At 32.1% G+C, this 16434-nt stretch overlaps 2 protein-coding genes across 2 annotated transcripts in view; one reads left to right on the top strand and one right to left on the bottom strand.

The window, feature by feature from the left end:
* LOC135223605 (uncharacterized) overlaps positions 1–16434 on the bottom strand; it is a 910537-nt gene that overhangs the window by 126610 nt on the left and 767493 nt on the right. The gene's annotated exons all lie outside the window — the stretch shown is intronic.
* LOC135223604 (uncharacterized) overlaps positions 1–16434 on the top strand; it is a 227297-nt gene that overhangs the window by 56689 nt on the left and 154174 nt on the right. The window lies entirely within an intron of this gene.

The raw sequence follows: 16434 nt of genomic DNA, 5'->3' as shown, positions 1-16434 counted from the left end.
TCTGATCAAACTTGCGTACTAGTTTGATTTATTTGATGAAAGTTTGATCAGAAGAGCTGGCACTATAACCACTTGGTTATTTATTCCCTTGCGTAACATTCACTTCCAAGATTTCAAAATCTACACGTCTTTCGTTATAGTCAGTCATTCAGTGGGCTTTTTTTTTCTTCTTTTTTTTTTTAAAGGTGTGATTGTCATCAATTCAGAGGTGAAGTCTAAGGGCATGTGTAGTTGTAAGGCAACTTCATCAATCATGGTATTTATCCTAACACAAATCAAATTATATATATATATATATATATATATATCTATATATATATATATATATATATATATATATATATATATATATATATATATATATATATATGTGTGTGCATGTGTGTATATATATATAAATATATATATATATGTATATATATATATATATATATATGATATATGTGTGTGTGTGTGTGTGTAAATTGTTAAATTAAAAAGGCTCCCTTACTCCTTAGAGAAGGAGGATAAAGCTATCCGTGTCTAAGTAAAGGCCACTTGACACTAAGACGGTTGAACTGTGGAATGTGTTGACTCACAAATGCTCCACACTTTTCCAGACACTTTCTCCCATTTCTTTGCATCAACAAACTCAATAATATTAAGCAGTTACAAAGTTACAATATAGCAAATCTACATGCACTTCCCAATTTACCATATGATCAAAATGAAATCGTACATAAAAATAAAGCAGCAGTCATCTATCCCATTGCTATGTTATATTTATGTTGTGTTATCCTGGTAGTAAGATATTTACAAAAATGAACAGCAGCAATATTTACAAGGAATCTTATAAATATGACCTACAGTTTCTTTTTTTTCTTCTTCTTCTTTTTTTTATAATTCTGATAAAAAAGTATGCAAAGTGTTCAAACATTTTTAATGGTCAGAAGGCATTTGTGTGGTGCCTGGTTAGAATGCTCCTCTAGCTTTCTTAGTAGAGCAGATAGCACCCATTTGCAAAGATGGTCACGAGATGTGACGCTGGCGACAAGTTCTAAATTTGTCTGAATACGTAGATTATGGCGACAATTTGTGGTTTTGTAAGGGCCATACTGAATTTGACATGAAGATTCACTGCTGAGTGAAAAACAGTATAGTCAGATCACTACATATTTACTCCAACCACCACACAAAACAGCACAGATTTTCTGGCACTGTCTCACGAAACGCTTGCACTTTGGTGTTTCCAATCAAAGGCGATGTCCAAATTTAGTCTTAAGACAGGCTGGTTAACTGTAGTCAAATTTTAATGACCACTATATTGTTCTTTTTGGCTGGATAGTAAAAATAATAGTTGTCAGCCTATGGCTTACCAAAAAAAGAAAAAAAAAGTTTTGAATTGTTCTTGCCTTCTCTCAGATGTGTTGCAATAAACAGAGTAGGAGAGGAATCAACTATATTTGTTAACCTTGGCTCAGATATCCCAGACTAGCACAATATGTCAAATCAGGTTTGGCTAACCTAACATCTTAGGGGCTTACTCGAGAGCATTTGAGATGCTAAACTGATATTTATCTGACAGTAAACCCCATGATGAGTTGCATAACAGTCTCATAAGAGCCTTGCAGTGAAAGACATTCTGTTCTTAATGTTTTTGTACCATGACTAGCAACAGTTAATCCGCCTAGGTTTGTTACTGGAATTGATGTTCTCCTAGATGAATTGCATTTACTGGATAATGAACTTCTTTCAGACGCCATAGACCCATTTTTTACAGTAAAGATGGTTTGGGGACATGATTGACAAAGACTTTGGTAACCTGCAATCCATTGGGCAAAATCGGATTATCTCCTTTATGGCCTGAATTAATAATTTCTTTCAGGAATAAAGCTTGTATAACTTTATATAAACACACTCACACACAAACACACACACATACATATATATATTTATTATATATTATAAATGTACTGCAAAAAGCGGGTCTGAGGCGCATGAAAGAAGGTCATTTATATATATATATATATATATATATATATATATATATATATATATATATATATATATATAATGTGTGTGCGTTTGTGTATGTGTATGTATATATAAATTTTCATGATATATGGTACTTGCATCATGTACTTGTGGGCATCTAAAAAAGGTGTCAGCTACATTATTGAACATTTTTTTCTTAAAAAGTGACCTGGACATGACATTCATATCAATTTTCATGCATGATTTTTGCTCAAAAGCCACATATATTTAACTCACCATCCCTAGGATACAGCTAATTCAATGCTTTGGGCATTTTAATTTTCAGTATTATTAAAAGTATCATAATATTATTTTGAAATACCTTAGGAATACAATAGAAAAATAAGGAAAAGTAGATATTTTGATTCACTTGCTATGTTTAAACACTCGCTGGCCTTATGAGAACTGAATATTTAAAAACCATTAAAAGTAACCGGATAGTTTAGATAAATAACCAAAGACAATAATTATTACCTTTATATGTGAAATAAATTGATAGTATAAAAAGTGTCTTAGTTTAACCAGACCACTGAGCTGATTAACAGCTCTCCTAGGGCTAGCCCGAAGGATTAGATATTTTAACGTGGCAACGGGACCTACAGCTTATTGTGGGATCCGAACCACATTATATCGAGAAATGAATTTCTATCACCAGAAATAAATTCCTCTGATTCCGCGTTGGCCGAGCCGAGAATCGAACTTCGGACCACTGGATCGAAAACCACTCGTCCAACGAGGAAGTAATTGATAGTACAGAGATATTTAATTATTACAGAATGACATCAATATTTACACACAAAGGCTACATGCAGAATATGCAATGCAATCTCTATATCTAAATCAGAGAGCACCACGAGGTCAAATTGTAGGAATATGGTTTTTGAAGAATCTATAAATAAATCACTCAACTTGAAGAATATATAGGGGTTTTCCCATGCACAAGAGAAATTTTTTATATACAGAATTTTCCACTTATAGTAAATTCAGGATCACAATTGCACAGATTAATTCGTTCTAACTTAACATTAGTGCAAAATGACAACTCATAATTATCTAAATTTTCACCCAAATAATAAATTAGGACTTTACTTGGTACCTACTGAACAATCTTGTTCAGTAGGTACCAATTAGCGACCTACTTATCTTCGGTCAAAAACCATGAAAAAATTATGGTATTTACAATATAGAATAATTTCATCCAACCATTGGAATAACTCATAAGTTAAAAATCTATGGAAATGATAATTGGACTAGTAGGATTCCTAGAATTATTCGCTTCACCGACTCATATAAATTTGTTAAAGTTGGAGATTTTCCTTTACTTCGTTTTCTTTAACCTGAGCTGTTTTTAATATATTCTTCGTGTTGTTGTCAGAGCTGGCAATAATATGTTCAAAAATTTTTGAAGTTAAAACAATCGATATCTGTGTCATTAAGCAAAGTAAATATTTTAGCAATGGGATCTCGTGTTACTGAAATAACTATTATGAATATCTAAGAAAAATAATTAGGTTTCATTCCTCAAAACTTCAGCCGTTCCTAGACAGTACAATCTAGCATACGTTTTTTAACCAGGCAATTAACTGAGAAGATAAAACAACCTAAATCTTATTCATTCGAATTATACGGAAGCTTCTGGAGATTTGCTATATTGTAGTAATGTAACCAAGCGTCTTATTATTGAGCCTGTTGTAATAAAAGGATTTAATGGGTGTTAGTCATGGTACGCAAACCATGACCCTTTCATTAATGAATAGATTTTAAGGCTTGTTACTTCGTACACATTTATTAAGGTGCTTCGCAACACTGTAATTATGACTTGCTGGCTTTACTTTAAGAACTTCTAATGTAGTCTTTTCCTAATTTTCTAGTTCAGTTTTACTAAGCAGGCGTAACACGAAGAATTCGTACATATGTATATCTGTATACATACTATATATAATGTTTCTGACTTACAACTCTCTCTCTCTTTCTCTCTCTCTCTCTCTCTCTCTCTCTCTCTCTCTCTCTATATATATATATATATATGTATATATTATTATATATATATATATATATATATATTGTATATATTATATATATATATGTATATATTATATATATATATATATATATATATATATATATATTTTAGAATATTTAAAACAACAAACATCGTTTAATATTGAAGCATTGTATCAAGTTATAATGAATTCGATATCAAATGATATTTGTGACATTATTTGTGAACATTTAGTGAAGTGTGTAACTGACAATAATTCATATATATATATATACATATGCGCATATGTATATATATATATATATATATATATGTATGTATATATATATATATCTATATCTATATATATATATATATATATATATATATAGATATATATATATATATTATATATATATATATATATATATATATATATATATATATACACACATATATGGCATCTATCACTTTGAGACAACACTATTGCAATTTCTATTAAGTATTCTCGTCATCAAAGGTGTTTTGAAATTTTGAAAAAAAAAAAAAACCAACATCATTTTTGTATAGTTCACGATGGAGTGAAGTGCCTTTAAAACTAAAACATCTTTGAAAAACTATGAGCAAATAGTTGGAAAAGGAGTCGGCGTTAAACAAAACGGAGCAACACAATTTTTTCGTGTTTTTCCTTCATCAGATTAAACATTAGGAAGAGTTATAGGGAATTATTGATAGAGGCCATCTGTGCACTTAAATAAGGATGGAGACTGTTCACATACGCACTTCGTATATACTACATACACATATGTATACATATTTATGTCAATATATGTGTGTCTAAGAACGTATGTATGTATTGTTTTAACAACGATGAATATTATTTTCACACAAACAATATATATATATATATATATATATATATATATATATATATATAAATATATATATATATATATATCTAAATAATGGATGTATGTATGTGTGTATGTGCCATGCCACATCCACATTGAAATGCATTCGTAGCAATTTCAACCAAACTTGGTATACATATGACTTGCCATCTGGAAGAGAATACTGCAGGGGTAAGACATCACTGACACCAAAGAGGCAGGAGTATGGCAAGTGAATGAATTGGCAAAAATAACCCAAAACGACAGATATGTGTCTAATCCACTAATCCATAGTTTTCGAGGTTGAGATGAATAGTGACACTTCCGATGCCCTTCAACGTCCAAATAGGGAGGGGTTCAGAAAGGGGTGGGCAGAGGGTGACATGTAAAAATAACCGAAAAACAACATTTATCATTGTCTAATCCATACGTCTTGAGGTCATTGCGATGAATAGTGACTCTCCTGATGCTCTTCAAGTCAAGTTTAGCACCGATAGGACGGTGGGTGAGGAGGGGTGGTGGGGAATGGGTGACTTGTAAATACAACCAAAAATGACAGATATTAGTGTCTAATCCACACTTTCGAGATTGGTAAGATGAACAATAACACCCTCAATGCCACTTCAAGTCCCAAGTTCAGTCCTGATATGAATGGGGGTAGAGAAGTGGTGAAATACATGTAAAAAATTCTGGGCATTGAAACTGAAGCAACTATATATATATATATATATATATATATATATATATATATATTATATATATATATATATATATATATGATGAATAATTTATCACATCATGATTTATATACCCAACTATAATTCCCCTTCGGATACATATATGTATATTACATATAATATTTCCGAGGTAAAGCAAATTGGATATTAAACGACATTTTCAAATTAATGTTTATAAATATAATATATGTATGTATATATATATATGTATAAATAATATGTGCATCATGAAGCATATATGTAAGTTATGTATGTATATAGCTTCAACGGATACTTGACAATGAGGGACTGATAGTCCAAGAAAGCATATATGTGTATGTATATATATATATATATATATATATATATATATATATATATATATATGTATATATATATTATATATATATATATATTAAATATCCATGCACCTTTTGGGCAAGGTGTATATACATATAAAATTACATATGCACTCATATTATATATATATATATATACGTATATATATATATATATATATATATATATATATATAATATATATATATATTAAATATCCATGCACCTTTTGGGCACGGTGTATATACATATAAAATTACATATGCACTCATATTATATATATATGTATATATTCCTATATATATATATATATATATATATATATATATATATATATATATATATACATATACATATATATCCAGGTTAACTTTTGCAAGATCATGGTAATGTTGCAAAACAATTCACATAAATCCACAACGCCTCTCACGATACTTTACATGCGGAAGATGAGAGAGGAGTTTCCAACCTCTTAATTTCACAGAGACATTCAAAGGAAATCTAAACCCAATTGACGTTTTGATAACCATCCAGTGCTCTGCCTCTGAAAGCCATTTCTCTTCTGCTATCAATTACTGTAATCTTCTTCCATTTCTCGTCATTTACCCGTCAACTCGTGACAAGTCCTGTCACCGATACATAGAAAGCCTTTCATGAACTTGTATAATGAGGTATCACTGAAGATAAGCGTCATTTTATTGCGTCATATTCACAATACAAAAGGAACAAAATCTCGCAGTTGATTTCGTTCACCGCTTCTTCATTTAAAAGCTACCATGCAATAATACTTAAATTTTCATATGTATGCCAAAATTAGAAATATATTGTTTTATAAAGAACATAATATATATGTATAAACTCCCCTAGCAAAGGCGTCTTCTTAAGTAAAACGAGTGTGGTGATATTAGTCCTGGAAACAACGTTAATTCGGTCACATGGAGCAAGACTTGGCTAAACCCTGTATGCCGAAGTGAACAGACACTACGGTATTAAGTGAAATTACAATTTAAACATTAAATTTCACGAAAATTATTAATTCAATATTTATAAACTGAGAAATAACCTAAAACCTAGTAAACAATGTTTACATACTCGAATGATACAGAGTTGCACAAATTTCAGCGGCAGAACACAAACAATAAATCAAACAAAAATAAAAATTTTGCAACCTGCAACGCAATAAAAGCAACGTCGGGCAGCATCATCAATCCCATCGCCATATGGCTCTAACGGCGGAACAGTTTCTCGGATCAACAGGAACTTTATACCGAACCAAATAACCAAATACATTGACGTAGTAAACAATAATATTTAATGACGATAACCAAAAATACCGCACTATAATGAATACCAATATCAATGATTTATCTCCTTGTCAGAATACAGTAATTTAAAACGAATAAGAGGTAAGAGTATATACAAAGGTTTTAGATTGTAAGGTATGCACAATAACTAATCAGCTGATGACAATGGCATTGTTAAGAACGTAAACAACACTGTCCAGTACGGTAATACACTGCTAAGCGAGACGGATGATTCACAACAACTGACATACCAACACGAAACCCAAATCATTGCTGATACACAAGAATTAGATTTGCTAAATCCAGAAATTTTAAGAGCTTAAATAACAATACTAAGTACAATAAATCACTTTTATAAAGAAAACGGTGATTCAGAATACAGACATCGAGAACCTGGTAGGTGCTTATCCGAGTCAGAGACGTGGTACAAAAATGCAGCATTACCCTTATTGACCATACAAAAATAATACCTCAAACTTCACATGAAAAAAATTAACGTTAATTCGCAGAAGAATAACGAGCAACCAAATCCCTCCGTAGTCATCCAAAGAGCCCTTCAGATTTAATGATTAAGAGGTGAACATTAGAAAAAAAAAAAAATGGTGATGCACTGAACAATACTCACTACATGTCCATAGAAGGACACGAGCATGAGCTGCTTTTGTATACGAAACCTAAAAAGAAAGTGACCTTTTCCAAGGCAACTTTTGTTTATTATTTCTACAGACACGTTCTGTCTAATAAAGAAAATAAATTCTTAATATTCTAAAAATGAATTCTATTTTCTACAGCTAACCATACAATTTAGAGGAAGAGAACGTTATCATCTCTGTGTTCAATCAGTACAAACTTTGCAACCCATCAAGGCAACACTGTTGCCAAATCAGAAAGCCACGGCTGGGGAGGAAATCAGCCAAACCTGCTTTTTGCTTCAGATAATCCAGATTATATTTCTATGCTCTGGATGGGTGCAAGCTATGGTAAAGAAAACACTTTCAAGGGCAGATCCTCTTGCTGAATTAGTGTGATTTTTTTTCTTTAAGCACATGTGCTAAAAATTATTCAGTGATCTACCTACAAGCTACGTTTATACACATTTTCACCGAATACTTCACCGTAACAACAACTTTTTGGGATTCAAAGTCAAATTACGATACTCGACGATGCACCATAATAATAAACTTGGTATAAGCAAAACGGAACGAATCGAAAATAAGTATATGAATTTAATGTAATCATTTAAGAAAATAACTGCTTAAACTATTGCATTATATAGCGTTAAGGCAAACATGCTTATCAATGAACTTAACCACTTTATGTTGTATCCCCAAGAAAAAGAGAAACCTATCGATACCATATTATACTTCCAAGTAAACTCTGAATCTTCATGAAGTCAAGGTCAACCGCACAATTCTAGCAATATTCGTCAATTTTCCCCGGACACTTTCTTCCCCATCCATCTGACTTGCAACCTCAAAATTACCAAATTTTCATCCAATATAGTTCTGCTTTCTAAGCATTTAACATTTGTCTCAAAGGCACTTAACTTCATGATCATGAGAGAGCTTCTTTTAAAAAATGCACCCTAACTTTGCATTTTTTATTATAACGATATATCAGATCGCAAAAAATCTGCAACAGTTTCGAAGTCAGATTATCATCGAGCCATTTCATGCATTTCTTTGTTCGTAACACAATTCAGTTGAAAATTCTTCAATTTACTAAACTATAAATTATTTTTAAATTCATCATCTCCAAATGCGCCGACAATTAAATTATGAAAGTAACATATATGCATATATATGTGTATATATGTATATATATTTATATATATAACCATCCCATTTTTTACAGGGAAAGTATTGAAAATTGTCAGTAGGTCCTTTTCAATCCTGGTTGCATACAGCATGGTTGATAAACTACCTCGTACATAATTCGCAGTCGACGTCAGCAAAGACAATGGGTTTTAAACGGACTGTGTCCATTTGCTCATCCTTGCCCGTGATAGATACTGATCACATTACGAGGGCCATCTCTATACTATATATATATATATATATATATATATATATATATATATATATATATATATATATATATATATATATATATATATATATATATATATATATATTATATATAATATATAGTTATCGTTTTCTAGATAATATCTAACAGGTATTAGCGAAGAAATTCAGATATACGTTAAGTATTTAGACAAAAACAATAGAGGTATGGCAAAACGTGAAATCTGAAACCAATGAACTTTTACTAATATTTTTTGTACCTTTCATATCGTACTACGGCAGCTGTGTACTATATCTTAATTACGCATTAAGTTACATACTATTATCCCCAGAAAACCCATTCAGCATTTCCTACCAAATCATCCTGAGAGGTACTTATCTAAGAGAATTCCTCCGGCAAGAATATTCTACAGGGGGGAGATAGTAGTTGACCTTGAAGATTCGTTCAGCGCTTGCTGTATTCTGTTGCTGGACGACTGGATGTGAATGAGGAAAACCTAGAGCTTAATTCACGGACACCATTATTTGTTATACGAAAGTCTGCTGACTGCTGAATTCTTGCGGATACCTATTTACTTATACTTTTGGAACATGACGCAGTTACTGTTGACTTAAGATGCGTGTTTTTACCTAGAATTTTGTTTGACTCGACGGTCATTTTGCAAAGGATTTGAAAGTGTTTGTTGGTCATGAACGAATGTAATATGACACACAATTGCATGGGCACATTTAAAATACTGGTCTTAATAAACGTAAGATAATTGATAGTAACATCTTTCACAAAGGTCATAGAAACTGGATTACACCTCAACACCTTGCAGTCAGGTTATTGCTGGCAATCATTAAATATTCCGACTTATTTCAGCAATATTTTTAGTGATATGAATTAAACAGAAGGAAAAGGTTTAAGCTTTCATTATTTTTTTTTACCGATTTATTGGAAGAAGAACCGGTTTAGTAACAGTACTTCATTTTAACTTGCTCAATTTTCATGCACTGGCAGATTTATGAGGCAATAATGCATTCTACATAACATTCCAAAGAATTATCAATTGGGTCACTCTTAATTTCAGGCAGTTTGCAATAGACCACCTTACTAGTACGTGTCGGAACAAAACGTCTCTTACATAGTTATGGGGAATGTAGAATATGTTTTGCCCATTTCACTTTATTATAAATGGCACTGAGATTGTAATTTTAGTATAAGGAATAACAATCAATGATTCGTTAATATACCACAACTTGTAACATCAAGCACAGGGACAAATAAGAATCCCAAGTCACCAGCCCCTAAGTTTTTTTATAAATCCCTAATAGATCGGCCTTCATTCAAAATAAATTAATTCACTCAATAAATTAAATTTTGGTAGTAATTGCTTCTAAACTAAATCTACTCAAAACTGTTAATGCTTTTACAAAATATTTCCCTATTTACTTGCTTTACGTTGTATGAAAAGTTTGAATTTCTGAGAGTTGAAGAGAACTACTACAAAGATATGAGGTAACTTTGGATATCCAGAGATGTTAGCAAAGAAGTTATCTAAAGCCACTTTTTTTTTTTTAAATAAAAAAGCCAACGAATGTGTTTCAGCTTTCTAATATTTTGTCATGGCATAATTGAACTTACATTCGCCACATGCCATGGGGAAGAAATACTAGTTTCAATAACAATGTCGTGTGTTATGAAGACTGTTCTATTGTGTATCAGAAAAATAAACCTAAGACCTTGTACTAAGTGTACCTAATTAGAATTTCGATCCTAGCGGTCTACAAAAACTGGAGGCATTTATTAATTTAATTTAAACTGCGCAGGCTGTTGAAAATGGTTTTGAAAGACGATCAAACCATCTTCAAGATACTGTTTAAAAGATGAAAATAACCCTAAATTTTCATAAATGGCAAAAGAATTTAAAATCTAGGTTTATATAAGGAATGATAAATCGGGTGTACATTGGATGAGTCCCTGTAACTTCATCATGACAATTATTGCAATGTACAGCGATGGCTTTGCAAGATATAACATCGTCAATATGTTCATCGTTATACTTTTTCGCTGCAAAAGAAATAAATTGCATCCAAAAGAGGTCAATGATTATTTCCTACATTACCTATTTAACTACTCCGCTATAAGTTACTATAATACTGCCATTCATTGTTTGTTAACAATATAAGTGACATTCAAGTTGAAGAAATCGGAGGAATATAACTGAATATAATAATTAATTAAATTTAGTCATTATTCACTGTTAACAGGTAAAGCGGTAAAAATGATATTTGGAGATGCAACCAACCCTAGAACACAGTTGCCATGAAAGGAGCCATACAATTACATTTCATTACTCATCGGTTGGGGGAATACAATCACGTAAGCAGCTTGTCTGTGCTGAGGGTTACAAAGTGATAAATTCACTACTCTCGAAACAATTCACTGCATCGCATCCCAAGCGTACTTGTATAATGGACCGTCCGCACGAGATACAAGTTTCCTGACCGGCACCTGAGGCATGAAAAAAATATTTGCAATTCTCGAAATGTAGCCGTACAAGTTCATCCAACTCTAGTAGGTTTAATTACGAAAATGACAATGGACCAGACAGGTTTACTTATTTCTCGGCGCAGGGAAATCTTTAGGTATTGTTAGCAGATGAGGCATTCAAGACAGTTCCTCCATCAACCTATCACCGACACATAAGATGTTGCCTTGACTGGTACCGTTTTGCTTCTTGTTCAAGTTTTGAGAGACGAGAGAAAAAAGAAAAAACTAGAGAGAATATAATAAGTTTTGATCATCACCACATACAATTAAGAGCGATTTTGAATGAACATCAATTGGCCCTTCATATTTTCTCATTTAAAATAAAAAGGTTGCTTTTCTATTTTCCCCAATAATTACAGCGATCTAATTAATAAAAAGCTCTGCGATCATCAAAGGAATATGTTACACATCTGCATATTAAATAACCATGATTGCAGCCATTGAATTTTAACCTGCACTAATAAACTTGAGTAATTTACCGTACATAGGGTCAATATGTACCTCCAAAATGCACTGAATTATACGTAGATCAGCGTATATTGTAAATTAACATTAACTTAAGAACTGCCGGACTATACTTACGACAGATTCTGAATCAGTGTGAGGCTTGAGAGTTTAGGTTTTTTAAACAGGTCCACCAGTTATCTAATGAGACGTTTCCTGTTTGGGAGTTGGAGCAGGTTAATTTACATGCACGTCCCTTTTGAGTCGAGGTGATCAAGCACTAGCCTTATGAACCTGGCAGTGGTAATATTAGCGACAAGTAATATGCGATAAAATAGAATCAAGGTCACGTCTGCTTAACATTTTGAAATGACTACTGGAAGTGAACAAAGGTGAACACAGATGCTTCCAGAAAAGCAAGTAATGCGTTACAACACCTAGAGGAGACATTGTGATGGTCACGACCACAAATTAATATGCTATAGGCATTAGGCAACGCATGAGTGCTGTAGTGTATGTTAATAAGTGAATGCTTCTTGAATATATCTGCAATTCTTTAAATAATAAGCATAATAAAAATCACACAATATAAAATCTATTCTACGTGCGACTACTAAACAACAAAGATTCAATTATATATTATATTATTATAATAATTTATATATATATATAATATAGTATATCTAATATTATCTTACATCTACTTATATATATAATAGATAAATATTGATATTATATATATATATAATCGACATAGCAGTAAACTTACATAGGGTATGCAGGCATATCACATAAAACCATTCAGAAAACCGCAAACAACCACATCAGAACGAAAAACATTAATTAGAGACGTTTCGTACATACAATGTGCATCTTCAGTCTGTTGAGATATAAAAACATACATATCAACACTAAATAAAAGTAGGATTCTCATTATAACAAGTAAAAACTAATACAAGGCTAAATTAAACTTAAAATTTACAGAAAGGATTAAAAGGTAAGGACAAGTAAAACCAAGAAGTAAAAAGTACAAATAAAAAACAAATACCAAGGCGCAATCAACCGTTAGTAGAGAAGGAAGGAGGTAGAATGACTAGATTTGGGCAAGAATTTATAAAGCTGACTATGCCATATAAAGCTGAGAAGATGAAACTCCACTATTCAATGAAGGAACAAGACGTTTAATATATAATGACCCTAGAGTGGTTAGGTAATCAGTCTTTATCTCAACAGACTAAAGATGCACATTGTATGTGCGAAACGTCTCTAATAGGGGTTCATCCTTTTGATGTGGTTGTCTGCGGTTTCCTGAATGGTTATATACATGTATGTATGATAGTATGTTATGGTATGTATGGACTAGTATGTGCTTATAATATTATATATAATATATAATATATCTATATATATATACTCAAAGACAACTGCAAAAGAAGAAGAAAAAGAGAACGAAGAAGGGTAAGGTGTATAAATGTGTATGTGTATATATATAATATTATATTATATATATTATATATTTATATTATATATATATTATATAATATATTGTATGTATGTATGTATGTGTGTGTGTCTGTGTGTGAAGGTTTAGCAAAAATTTAAGAAGTATAGTAAGAATGCTTGTTAGGGAAAACCTTTTTTCTTACGCTTTTGAAGATTACTTTTCCTTTCCTTTACGTATATCATCTATCTTCTACACTTATAATTAAGGAGACATAAAAATGCACGTTTGCAAATTTTTACCAAAATATAGTTAGTACGTACAAACCGCACAATTACTAAAAATGCCGACGTATGGGAACACGTGAAAAAGCAAATAAATAATTACGGAGCCTTGCTAAGACCTAAATTATCTTTCAAAACTTCTAATCTAACACGGCAGTAACTGCTACTGCCATATCTCTTAATTTTGAGGAAAATAATAGGGTTGGATTTCTTTGGGATGACTAATGGGATAATTACACCAATTCTTACAGAACATAATGTTAGCGAAACTGGGCCACCTGCTCAGGGTTTACTATATTCTGACTAAATATTGTTAAGCCGAGCAACGTCCCTAATAAAATTCTTACGTATGCTAATGAACAGACCACCCTTACAAAAAAAAAAAAAAATTCTATTTTAGTGTAGTATATATATATATATATATATATATGTATATATATATATATATAAATATATATATCATATATATATGTATATATATCATACACAGACATTGAGTCTGAAATAAAAGTCGTTTGATATCCAGTTGAAACGACATTCGTAAGCTTCTTTATGTTAGTGCATATAATATGCCAAGGTGATATAATAAATATTCATATATATATATATATATATATATATATATATATATATATATATATATATATATATATATAATGTTGTAGTATTATTCAGTAATGACTTTCGCTACGCACTGATGTTGATAATAATCGGTTTATGCCTTAAAATTTACCGATCATCGTATCAGAATTTTTGGTATGTATAAATAATGTGTATATTACATCATATATATCATATATATATGTATTATATTAATATATATATCAATTTTAATATGTATATATTATATATGTAAGTTTATCCATACTTGGATACTTGGTCCTTTAGGGCGTTAGATTTTTTTCCATTTCCATTCCTAGCTAAGGCCTTTTCATTGGAACCTCGCCCGGTAAAGTCAGCTTCCCTCCATAGTTTTTCAGATACAGTAAGAGAAAACACACACACACACACACACACACAACACACATATATATATATATATATATATATATATATAATATATATATATATGTTGTGTGTGTGTGTGTGTGTTTTCTCTTTCTGTATCTGAAAAACTATGGAAGTGACTTTCCGGCAGTCCTAAAAGGCCTTGCTAGGGAATGGAAAAAAAAAATCTACGGCCTAAGGCCAGTATCAATGTAGGGATAAAATGATATAAAACTCTAGAGATTTAGTTTATCTGAAGTATAATTACACTAAATTACGTGAGTAAGCTATTTACACCTTTAGGGTGACAGCGATTCAAACAGATCCAGAAATCAAATGGAAGGCGGTTCATTACAGTTCAACCGGGACACGTGGGTGGAAAATGGTTCAGGCACATAAATAAGGTCTGCAGACAGCGAATTGCTTAATAGTTCCTTGCGCCATTTCCTAGGGGTTCCAATTTTCTCACACAACTAGACAAGATATTTGCATCTGGGTATCCGTGGTCTTGCCTTCTTCCGAATTGCTGAGCAGTGGTTTTATCACTATGGACATAAATGAACACGTGGGGGACCCCAGAGGAGAAAGAGAGCAAAGCGGGGAGAGGTGCGATCGCCATGGTAGCTGGAAAATTCTAAGAAAGTCCGTCCGTTGTATCCTCGTTTTAAAACATCGGCACCAAGGTTTGCGACATGCTTCAACTGAAGGCAGGTGTCTCATCTCCCATCAACATGTGCTCTGCCCAAAATCTGAATCAAAGGGGCCTGCTGCATTCCTTCGGGAATTAATATCAAAGGTAGGCAATCGAAAGGGACCAAGAGGTACTCAAATAGAACGGAGACTGGTGATGAGGGGCGACTGAAAAAAATTTCTGAGTTTTCTTCTAAAATAAGTCATTTTACCTTGGTTTTGGGTTAAATCCTGAAATATATATATATATATATATATATATATATATATATATATATATATATATATATATATATATATATACACACATATATGTAGGGTGTTTCGAATTTAGAGGCCGCCCCCCTTTTGCAGCATAAACTAAAATTGATATGGACAAAAACAAAAGTAATTCAGAACATTCAATATTTTGTGTGTCCTCCATCTGCCTGTACCATAGCCTGCATTCTTGAGGGGTATAATTTCAGAAAATCGCAAAAAAGCTGAGACTCATCTCTCCATTTCTCTGAGCACTTCGGTCACCTCTCTTCGCGGGTCGTCGAGGCTTGGTATACCATCATAGTTCACTGTGCACGCTTCAACACGATCCTTTAAGATACTACCAATGTTTCCACACATATTAAAGTTAGGAGAGCTACCTGGAAATTCACTTGACGAGAAGAAATCGATATCACTATTTTGAAGCAGCTCCTCTGTCTGAAGATCCTTGAAACGTGGTGCTTTTGGTGCCACTGATGTCTTAACCCTACAGTATTTTTTTCCAATAATACATCACCTGTATGC

This window comes from Macrobrachium nipponense, chromosome 10 (assembly GCF_015104395.2).
Source record: "Macrobrachium nipponense isolate FS-2020 chromosome 10, ASM1510439v2, whole genome shotgun sequence".
Classification (NCBI taxonomy): Eukaryota; Metazoa; Arthropoda; class Malacostraca; order Decapoda; family Palaemonidae; genus Macrobrachium; species Macrobrachium nipponense.
The sequence above is the reverse complement of the archived record's forward strand: the minus strand, read 5'-3'. Positions and strand labels throughout refer to the sequence as shown.